General features: G+C 40.7%; 1 non-coding gene across 1 annotated transcript; it reads left to right on the forward strand.

The window, feature by feature from the left end:
* Positions 1-4,795: 4,795 nt before the first annotated feature.
* Positions 4,796-4,914, forward strand: LOC146033108 (5S ribosomal RNA). The gene has a single exon (XR_014458524.1). It is a non-coding gene; the product is annotated as a 5S ribosomal RNA (ribosomal RNA).
* The last annotated feature ends 5,574 nt before the right edge of the window (positions 4,915-10,488 follow it).

Here is a 10,488-nt window from a genome sequence, read left to right on the forward strand (position 1 = left end):
AAAACTTTTTAGACACAACATTGGACGCTTATGGAAGACCTTTATTTACAATGAGTGATAGTGAATAAGGTGAGAACGTGATATTAAGAAGGGTTTATGAACCTTATAAAAACGGAGCGATTTCATAACTTTCGTTAAAACCAAGTGGATGCATAGTATTGAGTTCAAAGATCCAATACATTTCTCTTTGCGAAAGTTTGTTTGCCAGATCACCACCTCTGGGCCCTATTTTGACCCATTCGATTGCTTTGAATGTTAGACCTTCTGGATTTGCATCGTGGTGGTTTAGAAAGTGTCTATAGATAGCATGGCTGTCTATTTTATTCTTAATATTCCGGCTGTGTTCCTGTATTCGTAATTTTAAAACCCTTTTCGTTTTTCCGACATATTTCAGATGGCATGGGCATTCAAGTATATAAATAACTGACGTCGTATTACAGTTCATATAATCTTTGATCCTGAATTCTTTGGTATTATCGAAATTAGTGAAGGTCTTTCTATTGGGGTGGACATGTTTGCAAATGTTGCACTTCCCACACTTATATGATCCTAGGCATTTTATGGCCGATTTATTTTGAGTTTTGTTTGGAAGTAGTAAACTGGGTGCCAGAATATCCTTGAGATTTTTTGATTTTCTGAAAATGACTTCTGGATTAACTGGTAAAATTTCTTTGAGTGTTGGGTCCATGAGAAGGATGTTCCAATGTTTCTTGAGGCTTTGTTTGATTTTGGCATCATGCTGGCTATAGGTGGTCACGAAGGCTATTGTGTCTTTTTTCTCGATCTTCTCCTTGTAATTCAATAGGCTTTCTCTATTGGTGTTGTTAATTCTTTCAACAGCTTCCTGGATAATTCTGTTCGGATATTCTTTTTCCTTGAATCTTTCTTTATACAGTTCAAGTTGGTTAGAGCAATCTTCCTCTCTGTTACAGTTTCTCCTAATGCGATGAAATTGGGAGTAGGGAATATTGTCTTTCCACTTCCGCAAGTGGTTACTTTTATAGTGCAAGTAACTGTTAGTGTCCACTGTCTTCACGAAATTCTTTGTTGTTACTTGATTCCCTTCTCCTATTAGCACCAAGTCCAGGAATTCAATTTGGATTTTATTTATATTTGAGGTGAAGCGGAGGTTCATTTGGTTGTTATCTATATACGTTAAAAATTCGGAAAAAAGTGCTTCTGTGCCTTCCCACACTATTAAAATATCATCAATGTATCTTTTATAAAATCTGATGTTGTCTTTAAAAGCATGATCTGTGTAAATAAAACGCCTCTCCCAGCTCCCCATAAAAAGATTAGCAAAACTGGGCGCAAATATGGTACCCATCGCAGTTCCACATTTCTGAAGATAAAATTGGTCTAGAAATTTAAAATAATTGTGACTTAAAATGTATTCAATTGTGTCGCAAATAAATTTCTTATGTTGATTTGTCAGGGTGTCATCTTCTTCTAAAAATTCATTACATGCTTCGATGCCCGATTGGTGTCCAATACATGTGTATAGTGACTGCACGTCAATTGTGACCCAGTAGTAGGTGTCCTTCCAAATAAAATCCTTTAAAAGGTTCAATACTGCGGTTGTATCCTTTAAAAAAGCTGGGAGTTCCTTCACATATTTTGTTAAAAAAATGTCCACGTATTCTGATAGGTTAGAGGTCAGGGAATCAATCCCTGCCACTATCGGGCGACCTGGTGGATTTACCATGTTTTTATGAATTTTCGGTAAAAAGTAGAAAATGGGGGTGACGGGATTTGATCTTATGAGGTATTGGTATTCCCCTTTTGTTAGAACATTCTGGCGGAGTCCTTGTAATAGAAGTATCCTTAATTCTTCCAGGTAGGTGTCCTTAGGATCATGATTTAAGGCTGTGTATGATTCTATGTCTCCTAATAGCCTATTTGCTTCCTTAACATAGGCTTCGCGATCCATGATGACCAATCCCCCCCCTTTGTCAGCTTGTTTTATAATGATTTCTGTGTTATCCTTCAGTTGTTTAAGGGCTTCTCTTTCTGCATTGGATAAATTCTTTTGTGTAATTGCTTCCGCTTCCTTATCACATAGATCTCTCTTCACAAGGTCATAAAAAATACCGATGTTATTACCTTTGGATTCGATCGGGTAGTACTTTGATGCTGGTTTCAGGCCTGAATCTGATCTGTTCTCATAGTTCTGGATGGTTGCATTTTCTTTTCTGGCGAAATGTCTTTTGAGAGTTAACTTTCTTATAAATTTATTGAGGTCAATGTACGTCTCGAAGCGATTCATACCCCCTGTAGGGGCGAATGAAAGTCCTTTGTTTAGTAGGGAGGTTTGTAAGATGGAATCCCATTTTTTTATAATAATAAAATAATAAATAGAAGATTCAACGAAGAAGAGGGAAACGAGGTGGCAGGAGGGAGAGAAAACAAGAAAAGAACCTTCCAATAATTTCACCACCTAAAGGAATCTTCAACCTCTCGAAACATGAATTAACCAAAGCAGGAACCTCCCTACTAAACAAAGGACTTTCATTCGCCCCTACAGGGGGTATGAATCGCTTCGAGACGTACATTGACCTCAATAAATTTATAAGAAAGTTAACTCTCAAAAGACATTTCGCCAGAAAAGAAAATGCAACCATCCAGAACTATGAGAACAGATCAGATTCAGGCCTGAAACCAGCATCAAAGTACTACCCGATCGAATCCAAAGGTAATAACATCAGTATTTTTTATGACCTTGTGAAGAGAGATCTATGTGATAAGGAAGCGGAAGCAATTACACAAAAGAATTTATCCAATGCAGAAAGAGAAGCCCTTAAACAACTGAAGGATAACACAGAAATCATTATAAAGCAAGCTGACAAAGGGGGGGGATTGGTCATCATGGATCGCGAAGCCTATGTTAAGGAAGCAAATAGGCTATTAGGAGACATAGAATCATACACAGCCTTAAATCATGATCCTAAGGACACCTACCTGGAAGAATTAAGGATACTTCTATTACAAGGACTCCGCCAGAATGTTCTAACAAAAGGGGAATACCAATACCTCATAAGATCAAATCCCGTCACCCCCATTTTCTACTTTTTACCGAAAATTCATAAAAACATGGTAAATCCACCAGGTCGCCCGATAGTGGCAGGGATTGATTCCCTGACCTCTAACCTATCAGAATACGTGGACATTTTTTTAACAAAATATGTGAAGGAACTCCCAGCTTTTTTAAAGGATACAACCGCAGTATTGAACCTTTTAAAGGATTTTATTTGGAAGGACACCTACTACTGGGTCACAATTGACGTGCAGTCACTATACACATGTATTGGACACCAATCGGGCATCGAAGCATGTAATGAATTTTTAGAAGAAGATGACACCCTGACAAATCAACATAAGAAATTTATTTGCGACACAATTGAATACATTTTAAGTCACAATTATTTTAAATTTCTAGACCAATTTTATCTTCAGAAATGTGGAACTGCGATGGGTACCATATTTGCGCCCAGTTTTGCTAATCTTTTTATGGGGAGCTGGGAGAGGCGTTTTATTTACACAGATCATGCTTTTAAAGACAACATCAGATTTTATAAAAGATACATTGATGATATTTTAATAGTGTGGGAAGGCACAGAAGCACTTTTTTCCGAATTTTTAACGTATATAGATAACAACCAAATGAACCTCCGCTTCACCTCAAATATAAATAAAATCCAAATTGAATTCCTGGACTTGGTGCTAATAGGAGAAGGGAATCAAGTAACAACAAAGAATTTCGTGAAGACAGTGGACACTAACAGTTACTTGCACTATAAAAGTAACCACTTGCGGAAGTGGAAAGACAATATTCCCTACTCCCAATTTCATCGCATTAGGAGAAACTGTAACAGAGAGGAAGATTGCTCTAACCAACTTGAACTGTATAAAGAAAGATTCAAGGAAAAAGAATATCCGAACAGAATTATCCAGGAAGCTGTTGAAAGAATTAACAACACCAATAGAGAAAGCCTATTGAATTACAAGGAGAAGATCGAGAAAAAAGACACAATAGCCTTCGTGACCACCTATAGCCAGCATGATGCCAAAATCAAACAAAGCCTCAAGAAACATTGGAACATCCTTCTCATGGACCCAACACTCAAAGAAATTTTACCAGTTAATCCAGAAGTCATTTTCAGAAAATCAAAAAATCTCAAGGATATTCTGGCACCCAGTTTACTACTTCCAAACAAAACTCAAAATAAATCGGCCATAAAATGCCTAGGATCATATAAGTGTGGGAAGTGCAACATTTGCAAACATGTCCACCCCAATAGAAAGACCTTCACTAATTTCGATAATACCAAAGAATTCAGGATCAAAGATTATATGAACTGTAATACGACGTCAGTTATTTATATACTTGAATGCCCATGCCATCTGAAATATGTCGGAAAAACGAAAAGGGTTTTAAAATTACGAATACAGGAACACAGCCGGAATATTAAGAATAAAATAGACAGCCATGCTATCTATAGACACTTTCTAAACCACCACGATGCAAATCCAGAAGGTCTAACATTCAAAGCAATCGAATGGGTCAAAATAGGGCCCAGAGGTGGTGATCTGGCAAACAAACTTTCGCAAAGAGAAATGTATTGGATCTTTGAACTCAATACTATGCATCCACTTGGTTTTAACGAAAGTTATGAAATCGCTCCGTTTTTATAAGGTTCATAAACCCTTCTTAATATCACGTTCTCACCTTATTCACTATCACTCATTGTAAATAAAGGTCTTCCATAAGCGTCCAATGTTGTGTCTAAAAAGTTTTTCCTACAGTCAAACCACACTAGTGACGCCCAATCTCGTCCGATCTTGGAAGCTAAGCAGTGTTGGGCCAGGTTAGTACCAAGATGGGAGACCACTTGGGAAAACCTGGTGCTGTAGTAATAGAATCGGACATACTGTAACATGGAACTATGGTTTTAACCTTTTTAGAAACAATTTTAAATGACCTTAAGTAATATGCACATTAGCACCATATGAATACATCACCAATGTCACAATATATCAATATATTAATATTATAATATTTTTTATATTTTAATACACGCTCACTATATATAATATTAATATAATAAATTATGCAGCATATAGCACTTTATATAATCACAAGGTTATATTAACCTTATTGTCACAAAAATCGCACATTTAAACTGATCTCAATGGTTACTATCTTTATTTGTTTTCCTCTATGGTGAAAACCTGGTGTAAGAGACTTAAACAAGATGGCCGCTACAAACTATGCTAAAAATAAAGTATTAGAAGCCTCAAGAAAATGGCCGCCGGGATCCATAATGAAAGGACGTTGTTTTCATTCTGTTGTAACTTGAACAAGTGCTCCGGGGACAACATTCGCGGACGCACCCACACACAAGGAAGTGTGGCACATAGACAGTATTGCGGCTATGGATAAGCCGCGCATGCGCACTAACGATACCCGAATACCGGAAGTGTGGCGGAAGTGCCGCAAATGAACAAACTTTACAGTTTTAAACATTGTAATATACTTATTTCACTCTGTAAACATAGCGCCCCAGTTAGGGGAATTATACTCTACCCATGGGAATGTTTGTTGAATGCATAGACATAGTATATATCAATATCCAGAATTTAGACCAATTAATGACAGGAAGTGATGTCAGCAGCAATAAGGCTGACATATAGGTATAAATAACAGTCTGGTCTCAGTCTCACTCTACCCCTTGATGAAGTCAGACAGGACGAAACGCGTTGGGTGTTCCTTGCCTCCAGCATTTTTATAAGATAAGCACTTTATTACCAGTATATACATTTTGATGTCCACCTTGCATAATTGTTTTTAAGAGAAATTTTATATATATTCTTATTTCTTCTATGACTTATAAATAAATTTGTAATTTTTTATATATTCATATTTTTTGAATATTTATTCATCAATTGACCATTTTTTAGTTCCAGAGATTCATTTATAGACAATTAGTCGCCGCATCTTTATCCACTGTCCACATATATATATATGTATACGTATTTTTTTTTTTAAGTAACAAAAGCCAAAGCAATTAATATTTAATTTTGACAGGTGTGATAATATTTAGAACACTTCAAATATGCTTCTTTATGGTGTAAACTGGTCAGCATTCCTGACTATGAAAATTGTCAATTGGTAATATTTCTGGTCTAGGCAACTAGAAATTAAACTAACCAAGTAATATGTGATACTGTATTTCTAATTAAAACCCTATTGTATGTCCTATACTGAATTATTCTAATACACTTCCAAGTCATAATTTTTAGGTTTATTTTTTCTTGCATATTGTTTATTTTTCTCTTATGCAGCAAATTTTGTGTATTTCATATTTTTCATCATAATTGTAGTTGTAATCGCTGCAGTACACATGTTTCAGCTCTTTAAACACCTATTCTGTAAATGTCAAACTGTGAAAATTAAAAGTAGGCTGAATAGGAAAATTTCATTAGACTAATTACCATGTTAGCTAATTATGGATGCATCTTTCTTAATATCATCAACTTATTCAAATCTGAAATACATACTAGTTACTACTGATATTCCAGTATATCTTATAAATGTCACATTGCATCAACATTTGTAATTTGAGATCCAAATGCACTTGCAAGCTGTGTTTAATTGAGGATAGCTAGAAAGAAATTATTCAAAAAATTTACATAACAGGTTTCATTATACAGTTTTTGGTGTAACAAGTTTTCAGTTATATGTGTCTATGATATGTGTATATGATATATACATCGATATATTGACATAAATACATATAAACATACCTGAAAAATTAAGGACTACTTAGCACCCTATAACACATTGTGTTGCCATGGTTCTTAGCATGGGCATAATAATAGAGAGTGCAGGGTGTGCTATTGCTACAGGGCCTAGTGGTGTAGGGGTTCCTATACACAACTTGTCTATCAAGTTTCCAGAATTGTCTGCTGAGAAATTGGGTCTAACCTACAGTATTGGCAGGCATAAATAAGTTAGCATTTAACACTCAGTGAATGATGTGTGTAGTTAGGCCCAGCGACAGGGGGGTCAAGTGGGACAGCCATCCCGGGCCTCGATGACCTGAGGGGCCCCAAGGCCTGCCAGCCCCCCCGCTCAGCCATCACTCAGATGGAGTCTCCCCTACAGTGGTTCCCTTCCCCTCACTCATAAGACCTGTGGAGCAGGCTGTGGCAAGCCTTGGATTAGAAGCCGAAGCCCTCAGCATCTCTCTCCCTCTCAGTGCTGCTGCCTGCACGCAAGCACTCGTGGATAAGGGGGAGGAGCTACATGGCACTTGAAGGGGTGGAGCTACATGGGTCCCAGAAGGGGGTGTGGCTACAAAGTAACAGCATTAGACCTGCTGTGCTGCATGTACTAAGCCTGGGAGAATAATACTGTAAATGAAGTTGCTGCCAATCCAGTGCCACCCACAGTGAGAATGCACTGTGAGTGCTTCTTATGTTTCAGTAAGTGCTTTGTGTGTATATGTAGGGTGGGTGAGGGTGCAGAATACAAATGGAAGGATTAGGCTTCAGGGGTAGGGAGGGTTATGGAGTGCAGGCCATGGTCTGGGGGAGCGCAAAAGTGTGATTGAGAGCAGGGTGAGGGAGTGCATTACTGTGTTATAGAACGCATGCCACAGGGTGAGGGAGTGCATCAGTGTTATGGAACGCATATAGCAGAGGGAGTGAGTGCATTACTGTGTTATAGAATGCATGCTGCAGGGTTAGGGAGTGCGTCAGTGTGATAGAACACATGTCGCAGAGTGAGTGAGTGCATACCTGTGTTATAGAACGCATGCCGCAGGGTGAGGAAGTGCGTCAGTGTGATAGAACGCATGCCACAGGTTTAGGGAGTGCGCCAGTGTGATAGAACGCATGCCGCAAGGTGAGGGAGTGCATCAGTGTAATAGAGCATAGTCCAGGTGCTGAGGGAGCGCATCAGTGGGCTAGAAAGCAGTCTACGGGCTGAGGGAGCAGGTCAGTGTGATAGAACGCAGGCCACAGCGTAAGGGAGTGCAGGGGTGTGAAAGAGCGCAGGGCAAGGGAGCGCATTGGTGTTACAGTATAATGCACAGGTCGCGGGGTAAGGTAGTGCGCCAGTGTGATAGAGCCCAAGTCTTGGGGTGACGGAGGGCATCAGTGCTAAAGAATGCAGGTTGCAGTGTGTCCAGTTTATGTTTCAGCAAAAAGGGGGGGTGATAGCGTTTTAGGGTGTGGGGGCCCCCAGATATATCAGTGTATGGGGCCCTAAAAATTCTGTTTCCGGCCCTGTGTGTAGTTGATGTTAAAATGTTAAGTGGGGTCTTTAAAGTAGCATAATCTTAACCGGGCACAGTAATTTGGTATAATGTTACCTAGTATGAACTGGGGCATTGCAATATGGCACAATATGAATAAGATGCATTATAAGTGTGGTATAATATGAACAGGTTACACTGTAATTTGGCATAATATGAACTGGGGCACTATGATGTTTAATCAAATAAATTGGGGGGCAATAAAATGTTGCAATGTGTGAACTCTGGGTACTACAGTGTGGCATTTTAAATGGAGACACAACAATTTGGCATAATCTTAAAACAGTAACAACTACAACAGAGGCATCATAGCACTGGGTTATTATAAACCAAGGGCACTGGGACAATGGGACATTGTATGTACCGGGGACTCATTATAGCATAATGTAAAACGGTGCATTGTGTGCAATAATGTATACTGGCAGGACTATAATGTGGCATCTTGTGCAATGAGACACTACTGAGGGGCATAAAGAGAACAACTGTTGTAGAAAAAGTTGTTGCTTTCTCTCTCTAGAAGCATTGCGATGTTGCAATATTCTGGCTACAACTCCTTATTCTTTGGAGAAAGTTGTGTTGAAGTTACTGTATGTGTTTATGCCCCATTAGCAGGGCCGGCGCCACCACTAGGCAGGACTAGGCATTTGCCTAGGGCCCCGGCCAATGGAGGGCGGTACTGAGCCGCCGAGGTACCATAGAGAGGTACCAGAAAGCGTCCCATCCCGCCTGGCGTGAATCAACGCTGCCACCCACGTGCGCCGCCTGCTCCCTGCTGGGGGGATTTCAGCGAGGATGGAGACACTGCCCCCCGCGCGAGCCGCCGGCTCCCTGCTGGGGGGATTCAGTGAGGATGGAGAGGACGATTGGGACTCACAGCACCCGGAAGCTGCATATCAGCTTGTAAAAGCAGGAACAGCGCTCCGGGGGGTGCGGGCACCCGCGGCAGTATCGCCCGCCCCACCCCCCCGTGCCGCAGTAAGTATCGTCCGCACCCTCCCCCCCCGGACGTGCGGGCGGCGTGCGGGGGGGGGGGGTTGCCTGGGGCGGGCGGGGGGCTTGCACTGGCCATGCCCATTAGATGACATTGAGTAAAGCCAGAAACGAAAAAGCAGGTACAGTATGTTTTAAGCAAATCTTTTTTTTTTGTATTTTCGAAAGTCAAAAGGTCAACAATGACAAAGGGTCGACAGTCAAAACGTTCACAGTGACAAAAGGTCAACAGTCAAAGGGGTTAACACAAATAAAAGTTTGACATTTAAAAGGTTGAGGGGGAGATTCTCTAAGAATCTCCGCCCCCCTTTGCCACCCATCGCATATTTAATTATTGCATATGTTGTAACATATGCGATAATTAAGGCAAAGGACAGCTCTTGCATTAAGAGCTGTCCTTTGCGGTGAGAGTCGCCGGGTCCCAGCAGGTCCCGGCGGCTCCCCCTTCCCTCACACACCCGGCGCTGCTGCTGCGCCGGGCTCTCCTCCTCCCTGCACTCGGAAGAGGATCAGTGCAGGGAGGAGGTCACAGGTCCGGGCAGCACTGCGCTGTGCTGCCCGGACACAGGTAAGCGGGCGATGCGGGGCGGCGGGGGGTTGGTGCGGGGCGGCGGAGGGATGCGGTAGAAGCCCATTGGCTTCTATGGGGCATCGTCAGATTTTTCTGGCGATGCCTACCTCCGCGTTAACCCGGCGGGGGATGCTTACAGCATCCCAAAATGCGGTAAAAACCCCGATAACGGGGTTTTTACCGCATTTCTTGTTTAGAGAATCTCCCCCTGACTCTTGAAAATATTGAAATAAGTTTCTCATGATTGTCATGAGTTGTTTTTTGAAATTTTGGGGATTTTTTCCATGCTTTACCACCCACATACACTCTGAATGGGAATGAGCAAATTAAGCCATGGGAGGGTACACACTCCTTTAATTTGTAAGGTAGCGTCATCCTGGTATGATTTTTATGACCCTATTCAGTTTAGAGTTTTCTGCAATAATTTACACTTTGCTTACTTGACCATTGCCAAGATCATTAAGAAATATGTTAAAGAGAAGTGGATCCAGCACTGAAACCTTTATGAGTGAGTCTTTATGCCCAACTCCTCCTTTTTTATGGATCAACCTCTTATGTGGCACTGTGTCCCTTAGTTCCCTTAGTACCCTGGGTTGAATACCATCTTGT

This window comes from Crinia signifera, chromosome 1 (assembly GCF_055691185.1).
Source record: "Crinia signifera chromosome 1, ASM5569118v1, whole genome shotgun sequence".
Lineage (NCBI taxonomy): Eukaryota > Metazoa > Chordata > Amphibia > Anura > Myobatrachidae > Crinia > Crinia signifera.